The sequence below is a fragment of the Tamandua tetradactyla genome, chromosome 4, assembly GCF_023851605.1.
Source record: "Tamandua tetradactyla isolate mTamTet1 chromosome 4, mTamTet1.pri, whole genome shotgun sequence".
Taxonomy (NCBI): Eukaryota; Metazoa; Chordata; class Mammalia; order Pilosa; family Myrmecophagidae; genus Tamandua; species Tamandua tetradactyla.
Window position 1 is genome coordinate 137,155,341 of NC_135330.1, and position 12,904 is coordinate 137,168,244.

The window sequence follows — 12,904 nt, forward strand, 5'->3', positions numbered from 1 at the left end:
GTAACAAGCAAACAAACAAAATTTTAGGCAACAAAAAAGGCGTAATACAATAAAAATGGTGACCACTTCAGCCACAGAGAAAAAAATCTAAGTACACTACTTTAGAAGATAATGAGAAACTGGATACTTTCAGTAAAATAATTTCCATTTTTGTAACTGTTTATATATCTCAATATTTATTTCTATCTTTTTATCTGTGCATGAATAGAGAAAGAATAAGAACGAGGGAGAGATAAAGGTGTCATCATAATTAATGGTTAAGCACATGAACTTCTTATTAATATATGCAAAAAACCAAGGTGCTGACTACTACTAATTTGTTAACATTGTAGCAGTGTCAGCCAATTCTCTTTGACTAAATTCAAAATGATATGAATATTGGAAAGAATGAAAAACTTATCAAACATATATAACCAGAAATATGCCCATTTGTTTTACAAGAATTTGATATTACAGGGACTTACTTCTTTCTGGGAGGCATTTCTTTGCATGATTGACCTAATTTAGATTTCCCAAGGCTTGAGAACAGCTGGGTATAAAAAAGAGCACAACCAAGCCACGAATTTCTTACATGTAGAGTTGGCATTATAGTGTTATGGTCTTCTTTCAAAAAACTCATACTTTGTCGGTGTATAGTAGTTGCAATTTCATGCACCATTTGCTTTGTTAATATTGATTTATTTTGCCTGTACTTTTATTGTGCATTTTTGCATTAAAATTTCAATTGCATTCATTATCACATGATTGTTTTGTTTAACTACTGAAGAAACTGTATTGTTTCTAATGATGAGAGTTAACCTCATTTTTTGTTTTCTTTTGTTTGAAAGAAGAGATAAGTCAGATAAGTCATAACTACTAAATAACACAGACAATTATTTAAGTATTTCTACTTGGAATTTTGAATAATCTCTTAACCCAAAACTTAGGTTTGATCCATTTCTAACATATCTACTTTCTTCACCTGATTTTCCATCAATAGTTGACCATCTCTCAAGTCTTAAGACAATTTTTTTCTCACGTTTGACCAGTCAACTCATGAAGAATCTAAAAGACTTCACAATAGCTGCAATTACTCAAAGTTCACATATTAACATGCACAAATTCCATCAACCACATCTATCTAGTTCTGGTCATTATTATTTCCCAATTCACTAATTCTTATATATATTGCTAATTCAAGAATTCAGATATGAATTTTATGTCCAATGCATGTTCTAGAAAATTACCTGTATAGCTATTCTCACTGGTAAACCATAGGAAGAGACAGATTTCTACAAAAAGATAAAAAATAAAAGGACATCTTTAAGAGATTTCCTCTAATACCAGTTGGTGCAGAGATTTCTGAGGGGTACCATGGGAATGGTTCTGGAAGAGGTGGAAAAACACTGGAAATTGGATCAACTCTCATGACTGTATGAAGAATCTCCAAGAGGATGACACTAATGGGAGCCCATATCAAACAGGAAGAGCAAGTCTCTTCTCTATCTTTCTAGTTTCCCTCTAGCGACCCATATTAACAAAATCCAGATGAGAATGAGCTCCAAATGGAGAAATATGGCTTGCAGAACCCAATCCCAGTGTCATAAAAGTGGAGGATAGAAATGAAGAAATAGCAGATTAATAACTGACATACAAATTGTTGGAGATTGAATCATATTACCCACATAAAGTATGTTCAAGTCCCAATCTTTGGTTCTGTGAGTATGATCATGTATTAGCTGGGGTTCTCTATAGAGACAGAATGAGCAGGAAATCTCTGTAGATATATCATTTATAGAAATGTCTCATGTAAGCTTGGAAACTTAAACAAAATCCATAGGACAGACTGTGAAGCTAATGAATTCGATGGAGGATCTGGATGAACTCCACAGGAGAGGCTCGCCAGCTGAAGCAGGAAGAAAGACTGTCTCTTCTGAATCTCCCTTCAAAGCCTTCCAGTGATGAGATTAAACATCACTCATTGCAGAAGACACTCCTCTTGGCTGATTACAAATGCAATCAGCTGTGAATGCAGCCAACATGGTCATGATTTAATTCTATGAATTGTTCTCATAGCAACAGACAGGCTAGCACTTGCCCAACAAGACAAACAGGTACCACCACCTAGCCAAACTGGCACATGAACCTGACCATAACAGAACACATATGTAAATAGGTACTTTGAAAATGTTATTGCATAAGGTGTTTCCAAACTGAATAAAGGTGGGCATTAATCAGACATGGTTGAAGTTCTTATTAGCAAAGGAAATTTGACCTAGAAAGAAAAGCCACTGGAAGCAGCCAGAACTCAACAGAACTGGAAGAGAAAGGAGAAATGCCACTATGTGCATTCCATGTAATAGAAAATCGAGGAACCCAACGGTTTCCATCCAACCAGAAGATATCTACTCTGGAAGGAAGCAAGCCTTCTAGCCTCTGAAACTTTAAACCAATAAATTCCTGTTGTTGAAGCAACTCATTGTGTGATATCTGTTTTAGTGGCTAGGAAATGAAAACACAAACTTTTAAAGAACTTTTGTTGCTGATCTGAATGTCAGATGTACCAATCAAGTTACTGTTGGAATAAAGGAACCCATTAACCAGGTCCCCCAAACACAGGCTTCATCCTCTGCTGTGAGAAACCAAGGACTGCTGTCAATTAACAGATAATAAACATGACTGAATTATCTTCTCAGTCAATTATTTATCACTCACAGATGCAAAGCCAAATTATTTGGAGTATTTCATTTGTAAGCAATCACTAACTTTAACTGAAAATATTTTCCACATTGCCAGAGAAACAATCAACTTACATGTTTCACAGAATACTTTATTAAGCAGAACCCATTTGAATTAAATTATCACCATGATGCTATTCATTAGCACATTCCTCAATAAGTTGAGAAAAACCTAATCATGAGTTACCATTTGCATTATTTAGATGACTACATAGTGGCACTAACAAAAAAGCTTCCTAAGTGGACCTCATCTTTTTGGTCCTATCATAAAAGCTTACTAAGAAGTCCACATGGGCCACATACACTCTTCTTCAACTGGTTTGTTCCCAATATCAAGTAACTACTCTTTTTTGCTATTTTCATTATATAAAAAGATATCATTTACCCTTTAAAATCTCTCCTTAAGAATATATTCAATCATTTCACTATCTAGAATGCCAGGAATATTTTTAAAAAGCCAGTAACTTAAAAGAGTTAGTTAAAATTATTTCCAAAGTTTCTAGTTCTCATGCAGAAAATTATTCATGGGGAGACACTGTCATCACAAGATAGAGTTGAATTTATTTAATGCAGAATTATACTATATGAATTCAATATACATGATTTAATTTTGATTATAGTGCCTTGTATTTTAAGTTCCTCTATTTTTACTAAGGGGATAATATCTTGCAGGCCTCTTCTGGTTCTATGAATCTTTCAATGTTTCTCTAGTAAAAGTACATTTAAAAATGTATTATACTGTGTGAGACAAAAGAGAGAGATGCTTATTTGGTGCAAAATGTATAATTTGGATAGCACATTACCTAATTTAACTTGTACGGTCAATTTAGTTGAACACCATAAGTACACGGAATCTTGAATAGGGTGTGAGGTCTTGTTGGTTTTTCCAGGTTAGTGCGATACCCCAATATATTCCAGAGTAATCTAGACAGTGAATAAAGAAGTATTGGCAAAGTCCCATTGGGGGACTGGGGAGAAAAAAGAAATATTCATTTCACCTTTTCGGAGAATTCTTGATATTCTTGCAACCAGTGGGGACAACTGAATCAATAGACTGAGCCCTCGATCTTGGTGTATGCCCCTATGAAGCTTATTCCTGCATAGGATAGGCTAAGCCTACTTATAATTATGCCTAAGGGTCACCCCCTAAAAAACTCTTTTTTGCTCAGATATGGCCTCTCTCTCTAAGTCAACTTGGCAGGTGAACTCACTGCCCTCCCACCTACATAGATCGTGACTCCCAGGGTGTAAATCTCCCTGACAAGGTGGGACAGAACCCAGCATTCTAGGATTAGAAAGCCTTCTTGACAAAAGGGGGAAGAGAGAACTGAGACAAAATAAAGTATCAGTGTCTGAGAGATTTCAAATAGAATCAAGATGTTATCCTGGAAGTTAGAACTGAGACAAAATAAAGTATCAGTGACTTAGAGATTTCAAATAGAATTGAGATGTTATCCTGGAGGTTATTTTCATTCATTATATAGATATTCCTTTTCAGTTTATGGTGTATTGGAGTGACTGGAGGGAAGTACCTGAAACTGATGATCTGTTTTCCAGTAGCTTTAATTTCTGAAGACAATTGTATAATAATAGAGCTTTTACATTGTGACTGTGTGATTGTGAAAACCCTGTCTGATGTCCCTTTTATCAAGGATATAGAAAGATGAGTAAAAAGAATAAGGATAAAAAGTAAATAAGTAATAGGGGAAATAAGGAGTAAAATAAAATGGGTATATTGTAATACTAGTGGTCAATGAGAGAGAGGGGTAAGGGATATGAGACATATGAGTTTTTCTTTTTCCAGAGTGATGCAAATATTATAGAAATAATCATAGTGATAACTACACAACTATGTGATGATATTGTGAGCTATTGATTGCATACCATGTGTGCTGATTTGAAGCTATTCTGTGCTCTAGTAAAACCATGTCCTTTAATCCACATTCAATATTGTTGAGTGGGATCTTCTTTTTTATTATTCCCATCAAGAACTGACCCACCCAGTTATAGGTGGTAGCTTTTGATTAGATGGTGTTTTAGTTTGCTAGCTGGTGGAACGCAATATACCAGAAACAGAATGGCTTTAAAAAGGGGAATTTATTAAGTTGCAAGTTTAAAGTTCTAAGGTTGTGAATATGTCCAAATTAAAGCAATTCTATAAAATTGTCAAAATTAAGGCACCAACAGGAGGTTACCTTCACTCAAGAGAGGCCAATGGTGTGGAAAGGCACATGGTGACATCTGCTGGCTTTCTCTCTAAGCTTCTGGTATCATGAAGTTCCCTTGGGGGCATTTTCCTTCTTCATCTCCAAAGGTCACTGGCTACTTGGGCTCTTGTAATTCTCGTGGCCCTTAAGCTTTTTCCAAAATGTTTCCTCTTTTAAAGGATTCCAATAAACTAATCAAGGCCCACCTGGAAGGCACGGAGTCACATCTCCCTTTAATCAAAGGTTAATACCCACAATTGGGTGTGTCACATCTCTGTGGAGATAATCTAATCAAATTTCCTACCTACAGTGCTGAATAGGGATTAAAAGAAATGACTGCTTCATAAGATGGATCAGGATTAAAATATATCTTTTCTAGGGCACATAATCATTTCAAACTAGCACAGATGGTTTCCATGGAGATTGGTCGTCATCCATTCAAGGTGAGGGTACTTACTAGAGCCCTTTGAGAGGGGACTATTTTGGAAATAGCTTTAGAACCGACAGAGTCCACACAGCCATAAAGGATATGGCTTTTCTGGGATACATAATAGTTTCAAGAAAGCACATTCCACCCAGTGGACCCCAAAAAGGCATGTCTTTCCAAATGCAAAATACATTCACTGCATCACAATATCACAAATCACAATATCACAAAGCCTTAAACAATTTCAGTAGCAATATAAATACAGTACAAAGCCAGAAATAGTACAAAATCTCAACAAAGTCAGCTACAGGCATGGTTTGTCCTAAAGCCAAATTCTCTTCTGGCTCTGGATGTGTAAAATCTCAGGACAAGTTATCTGCTGTCAACATACAAAGAAGGAGCAGTCATAGCACAGATGTTCCCATTTCCATAGAGAGAAATTAGAAGGAACACAGAGGTCATTGGACCCAAACAGTTTCAAAAACCAACAGGGCTGACTCCATTGGATTTCAAAGTCTGAGAGTCATTGATTCTCGGGGTTTGGGGCCTATGCAGTGGTGTGGCTCTCTCCAAATGCTACCTTTTCTTGACTTCACCCTCTCTAAACATTGGGGCTGTGCCTAGACTCCAACGCCTTCTGAACAGTGTGGTGGCAGCCAGGTTATCCCCAGTCCCCAAGGAATGTACCCTACCCTCTCCAAGGACCTATGCAGTGGCCTGACTCTCTCCAAATGAAACCTTGGGGGACACTGGGGAGACCAACTTTTTCTTGGTTCTACCCTTTCTAAGCATTGGGGCTGCACCCAGGTTCCAACCCCTGAACAGTGTGGTGGCAGCCAGGCTCTCCCCAGCCCCCAAGGAATGTGCCTTCCCCAAGGCCTGGGGCACAACTCTGCCCAAACAGCAAGGTGGAAGGCCCACCCTCTGCCTTCAGGGCTAACTCACCCTCTCCAAGTACTTGCGTGGGTGTGATCTCCTGGCTGGAGTTTTCTTGTCTTCACATTTTAATTTCCATGGAGATGCATTAAAAAAACGCCCCTGGGGAAGATGTTGAAGAAGCCTGGAAAGAAAGCTAGCAGATGTCACCATGTTTCTTTCCAGCTGAAAGTGAAACCCCAAATGTTATTGGCTTTTTTGAATAAAGGAATCTTTCCATGGATGCCTTAGTTTGGACATTTTTAGGGCGTTGTCTTAATTTGAACATTTTCATGATCTCAGAACTCTAAACGTGCAATTCAATAAATTCCCCTTTTTAAAAACATTCTTCTTCCTGTATATTGCACTCTGGCAACTTACAAACTAGAACAGATTTTGGTACTAAGAGTGGGGTAGTGTGGTTTGCAAATACCAAACATGTTGGAATGGTTTTTTAAATGGATAAGGGGAAGATTCTGAGGAGCTTGTTAGAGAAGGCCTAGAATGCCTTGAAGAGACTGTTGGTAGAAATGTGGACTCTAAAGTATCTGTGATAATGCCTTAGGCAGAAATGATGCATGTGTTATTGTAAACTGGAAGGAAGGTGATCCTTGTTTTACAGTGACAAAAAGTCTTGCAAAATTCTGTACTGCTTTTGGACAGAACTTGGAAGTTAAGGGCAACAACCTGGAGTACTTAGCTGAGGAATTTCCAAACTAAGCATGGAAAATGTAGCCTGACTGCATGTTCTAATTTGCTAGCTGCCAGAATGCAATATACTAGAAACAGAATGGCTTTTAAAAAGGGGAATTTAATGAGTTGCTAGTCTACAGTTCTAAGGCCGAGAAAATGTCCCAATCAAAACAAGTCTATAGAAATGTCCAATCAAAGGCATTCAGGGAAAGATACCTTGGTTCAAGAAGGCCAATGAAGTTCAGGGTTTCTCTCTCAAGTGAAAGGGCACATGGCAAACAGAGAGTTTCTCTCTCATCTGGAAAGGCATATGGTGAACATGGTCAAGGTTTCTCTCTCATCTGGAAGGGCACATGGCTAACACAGCATCATCTGTTTTCTCCTGGCTTTCTGTTTTATGAAGCTCCCTGGGAGGCGTTTTCCTTCTTCATCTCCAAAAGTCACTGGGTCATGGACTCTGCTTCTCTTGGCTATGTCATTCTGCTCTGATCTCTCTGAATCTCTCCCATTCCCCAAAATGTTGCCTCTTTTATAGGACTTCACAAACTAATCAAGAATCACACAAATGGGTGGAGAAATGTTGTCACCTAATCCAGTTTAACAACCACTCTTGATTGGGTTACATGTCCAGGGAGATGATCTGATTACAGATTCAAACATACAGTACTGAATAAGGATTATTCTGCCATTACAAAATGGAATTTAGATTAAAGCATGGCTCTTCTAGGGCATACAGTTTTTCATACCAGCACACTGCTTCTTGCAGCTGATATAAAATATGAGATGAAAAACATAAGTTGAGAACTGAACTCTTGGGTATAGAGAAACCAGAAATTGATGATCTGGAAAGTTTTGGGCTTCCAGAAAGAGAGGCACCAGAGAAGAATGCCCACCATGAGGATTTAACCAAACATGGAGCCATTTAGCCATTTCAGAAAAAGAAAGGATTGGAGTTATCCAGTAAGGAGTTTTGGCAAGTCCTGTTGTCTGATGGCTGTGATCCTGATATATTGTATAGAAAACCAACAAGAGTGTTGTATGATTTGAATAAAATAAATTACTATTAGTCTGGACTAAAAGAAACAGAAAAGAGACAAATTGAAGAAAAAATAATTCAGAGGCAGAACCATGGAAGTTAAAATATGAAGACAAGAAAACTCCAGCCAGGAGATCACACCCACGCAAGTACTTGGAGAGGGTGAGTTAGCCCTGAAGGCAGAGGGTGGGCCTTCCACCTTGCTGTTTGGGCAGAGTTGTGCCCCAGGCCTTGGGGGAGGCACATTACTTGGGAGCTGGGGAGAGCCTGGCTGCCACCACACTGTTCAGGGGTTGGAACCTGGGTGCAGCCCCAATGCTTAGAAAGGGTAGAACCAAGAAAAAGGTGGTCTCCCCAGTGTCCCCCAAGGTTTCATTTGGAGAGAGTCAGGCCACTGCATAGGTCCTTGGAGAGGGTAGGGTACATTCCTTGGGGACTGGGGATAACCTGGCTGCCACCACACTGTTCAGAAGGCGTTGGAGTCTAGGCACAGCCCCAAAGTTTAGAGAGGGTGAAGTCAAGAAAAGGTAGCATTTGGAGAGAGCCACACCACTGCATAGGCCCCAAACCCCGAGAATCAATGACTCTCAGACTTTGAAATCCAATGGAGTCAGCCCTGTTGGTTTTTGAAACTGTTTGGGTCCAATGACCTCTGTGTTCCTTCTAATTTCTCTCTATAGAAATGGGAACATCTGTGCTATGACTGCTCCTTCTTTGTATGTTGACAGCAGATAACTTGTCCTGAGATTTTACACATCCAGAGCCAGAAGAGAATTTGGCTTTAGGACAAACCATGCCTGTAGCTGACTTTGTTGAGATTTTGTACTATTTCTGGCTTTGTACTGTATTTATATTGCTACTGAAATTGTTTAAGGCTTTGTGATATTGTGATTTGTGATATTGTGATGCAGTGAATGTATTTTGCATTTGGAAAGAAACATGTCTTTTTGGGGTCCACTGGGTGGAATGTGCTTTCTTGAAACTATTATGTATCCCAGAAAGCCATATCCTTTAATTTTCATTCAATATATTTGGGTGGGATTTTTCTTATTGTTTCCGTGGAGATGTGACTCATCCATTGTTGGGTGGTAACTTTTGATTAGTTGGTTTCCATGGAGATGTGTCTCTACCCATTCAGGGTGGGGTTGCTTACTGGATTCCTTTAAGAGTGAAGCATATTGGAAAAGTTTTAGAACCAACAGAGCCCACACAGCCAGAAACCTTTGAGGATGCATGAAGAAAACACACCCAGGAAAGCCAGTGAAGAAGCCTTGAGAGAAAAGTAGCAGACATCTCCATGTGCCTTTCCAGATGAAAGAGAAATCCTGAATATCATTGGCATTCTTGAACCAAGGTATTTTTACTTGAATACCTTAATTTGGATATTTTTATAGCTTTACCTTAATTTGGACATTTTCATGGCTTTAGAACTGTAAACTTGCAACTTATACATTCCCCTTTTCAAAAGCCATCCCATTTCTGGTGTATCACATTGTGGCAGCTTACAACTAGAGCATGGTGTATGGACCGTATGTGTATAAGGGTTTCTCAATAAAAATATTTTCTTAAAAGATGTTATAAATCACAATTCCAATTGTAGTCAAAATATAGTATAATGCATTAAGGATCTAAAGTACTTTTAAAAAACATCCGCATTAAATATAACAGTACAAATGAAAATAAACATACACACAAATACAGAAATATGCTTAAGTATACATAAATACATTATATATATTCATGTCAGTTTAAATATCTTAATGTAGTCAAAATAAATATTTAATAATTGTTGATATTCATAAAGCATCTTTAATGTAGAAAGTTATATACTTTTTCAATATCATTACCTCTAAATATCTTATATATTGATACCTTGTATTTTATATTATCTATTATATCAATTGTGCAATATATCTGTATATAAACATATATTTATTTTGTTGTCAATGTCATCAGTATTTATTAAGTGCTAGCGATATTGTATCAATGACATAATAAAGATAGAGAATATGAGGAGAAATAAGACGTTTCGCCTCAAGGAACTTGTAATTTTTTAATTTTTTTCTTTTTTTGTCATTGGCTTTTCAGTCTTTTAGAACAGGTTATAAATATATTCTAGAATAGTGGCAGTATTAAGGACAATAATAATGGATATTTAAAACATTAACAATAATAACAATACCTTGAATTTCCATAGGACTGTATATTTCTCAAAATGTTTTTGCACACATTTGCTATATTATCCTTTTAATCCATGAATTAGTGCTAGAATATAAACAAATAGCATTTTTTCTCTCTACTTCATCTAAGAAAAATGAAGTCAGTGATGGTGCATAAATATTATTTATATACATTTAAATCATTTCATTTATTGTTGAATTTAAATGACCTGAGTTTTAAAAAATATTTCCAACCTTAAATTACTGTAGCCTCTCATACATACTATAAAAATCTATAATTTTTAGATAAATGAAAGTGGAAAGAACTCTAGAAAAGTTTAGGTATTATACGTTCCTGTAGTTAAATGGCATAACGTGGATGAACCTTGAAACCATTTTACTAAGTGAAAGAAGACAGCCACAAAAGACCACATATCACATGATTCAGTTTATATGAAATATGCAGAATAGGAAAATCTAAAAATACAGAAGATCAGTGGTTGCCAGGGGCGGCAGGGAATGGGGGAAAAAATGACTGCTAATAGGTATGGAGTTTTCATTTGGAGTCATGAAAATATACTGGAAGTAGACAGCGGTGACAGTTGCACAACATTGTGACTGTATTTAGTGAAGGAAATGGTACACTTTTAAATGGTTTAAATGATAAATTTAATATTATGTGCATTTGCCACACATATACACACAAAACACACACCTGCTTAGAAATATTATAGTTGAAAACATGCCACTTAATCAAGTTGCCTAACTCCCCATTTCATCTGTAAAGTGGAGATAGTAACTGTTGCCTTGAGGAGTCAATGAGATAACCCATGAAAGTTACTTATGTAGTGCCTTACTCAATAAATGTTAGCTGTTAGTAGCAATAACCACTAATGCTCCTTTTAACCTCAGTGTGAATTCACTCCTGAGTAGTTGATTTTAAAAATTACTATACGTTTAACATTTCATAAATGACTTTCATTTACACACCATTAAGTCCATCCTAAGTGCTCAACCAATGGTTCTCAGCATAATCACATAGTTATGCATTCACCACCACAATCAATAATGTGAACATTCTCATTTCTTAAAGAAAAAAAAAAATCCCATACCCGTTATATGTCCCTGTTATTGATGTCAGCTTTTGGAATAGTTTCTTTATTATAATTTTTTTTAAAACCCAGAATATTTTATATGAATTTTAACAAAAAGATAAATACAAAAGGTGTTCTTTTACTACCTCTGCCTCTAAAATTGCAGGTACTTCAGAACATCTAGGAGGAGGAGATATTACAAAACGTACTTAGAGACTATTTAGAGAGTAGTGATGAATAAAGTTCACACACAGAATAGTCATTATAGTATGACAATATCTTCTAAATATGACCAATCTAGTATAGAACCTTCTTCTCTTCCTCTTTTCAGCCTTCTGCTCCATGTCACCCAGCCCACAGAACCAGTGGATGCATGTCATCTAGTGTTCCTTTCAGAAGCAGTCTAAATTCCATTTCCAAAGCCATTTCAAAAAGACATTTCTATGGCTTTTTTTCCTAACAAATGGGCATTAGAAGACATCTGATTTTCTATTTCTATTAATCATAGATCGGCAACCTCATTACATCTAGATAGCTAAATGTGACAAAAGCTTTCTTTTAGGAGATTGGTGGGAGAGTTGAAGGCAGCTTTTTCATATTATGTAAACGGGCCTTCTATGAAGGCCAGTAAATCTTCCCAAAGGGCAGTGGGGACATCTTATTGGGCAAATGTGGAATGTTATTTTATTATTTCTCTCTTCCAACGTTAAGCAAGGTCTGGGAGAATCAGATGAGAGCATATACATTTATTAACTAGCTGTAAAAATGGCCAAAAATTATGGAAATACTGTTATTGCATCTTCTTCTTCTAGTGTTTACCTACAGTTGCCTCTGTGGAAATCATAAGATGAAAGGAATGTGATGTGAATTTTTTGTAGTTTCCCCACCTTCAGTCAAGGGGAAAACTGGTCAAGTTGTAAACAACTATTCCAGCAGCTCCCCCCAACCCCCACATGTGCACACATGCTATTTTCTCTGAAGTCTGGGAAATGGTTCAAGGGTTGTTTACTCCCAGAGCAAATTCACAAATTAACTTTGGCACCTTCTATCTTTTCTGTGCTGGTTTGAAAGGATTATGTGCCCTAGAAAAGCCATGTGTTAATCTTGATCCATCTTGTGGAAGTAGCCATTTCTTTTAACCCTGTACTAAGAAACGATGATCATGCATCTATGTGATGATGTTAAGAATTACTGAGTGCATATGTAGAATGGTATGATTTCTAAATGTTGTGTTAATTTCTTTTTTTTTTCTTTCCGTTAATAAAAAAAAAAGTACTGTAGGTTTGAGACTTGATTAGTTTATCTCCATGGAGATGATGTACCCAATTGTGGATATTAACCTTTGATTAGTGGGAGATGTGACTCCACCAATTCCAGGTGGGCCTTGATTACTTTACTGAAAACTTTTAGAAGAGCAAACATTTTTGGAAAAAGCTTGAGAGACATGAGAACCAGAAGAGCCCACTTAACCAGAGATCTTTGGAGATGAATAAGGGGAAGTTTCATGGATCAAGAAGCCTGGAGAGAGAGCTAGCAGACATCGCCATGTTTGCCATGTGCCTTCCCAGTTGAGAGAGGAAATTTGAACATCAGCAGCCTTCTTGAACCAAAGTATCTTTCCCTGGATGGCTTAGATTGGACATTTCTATATCCTTG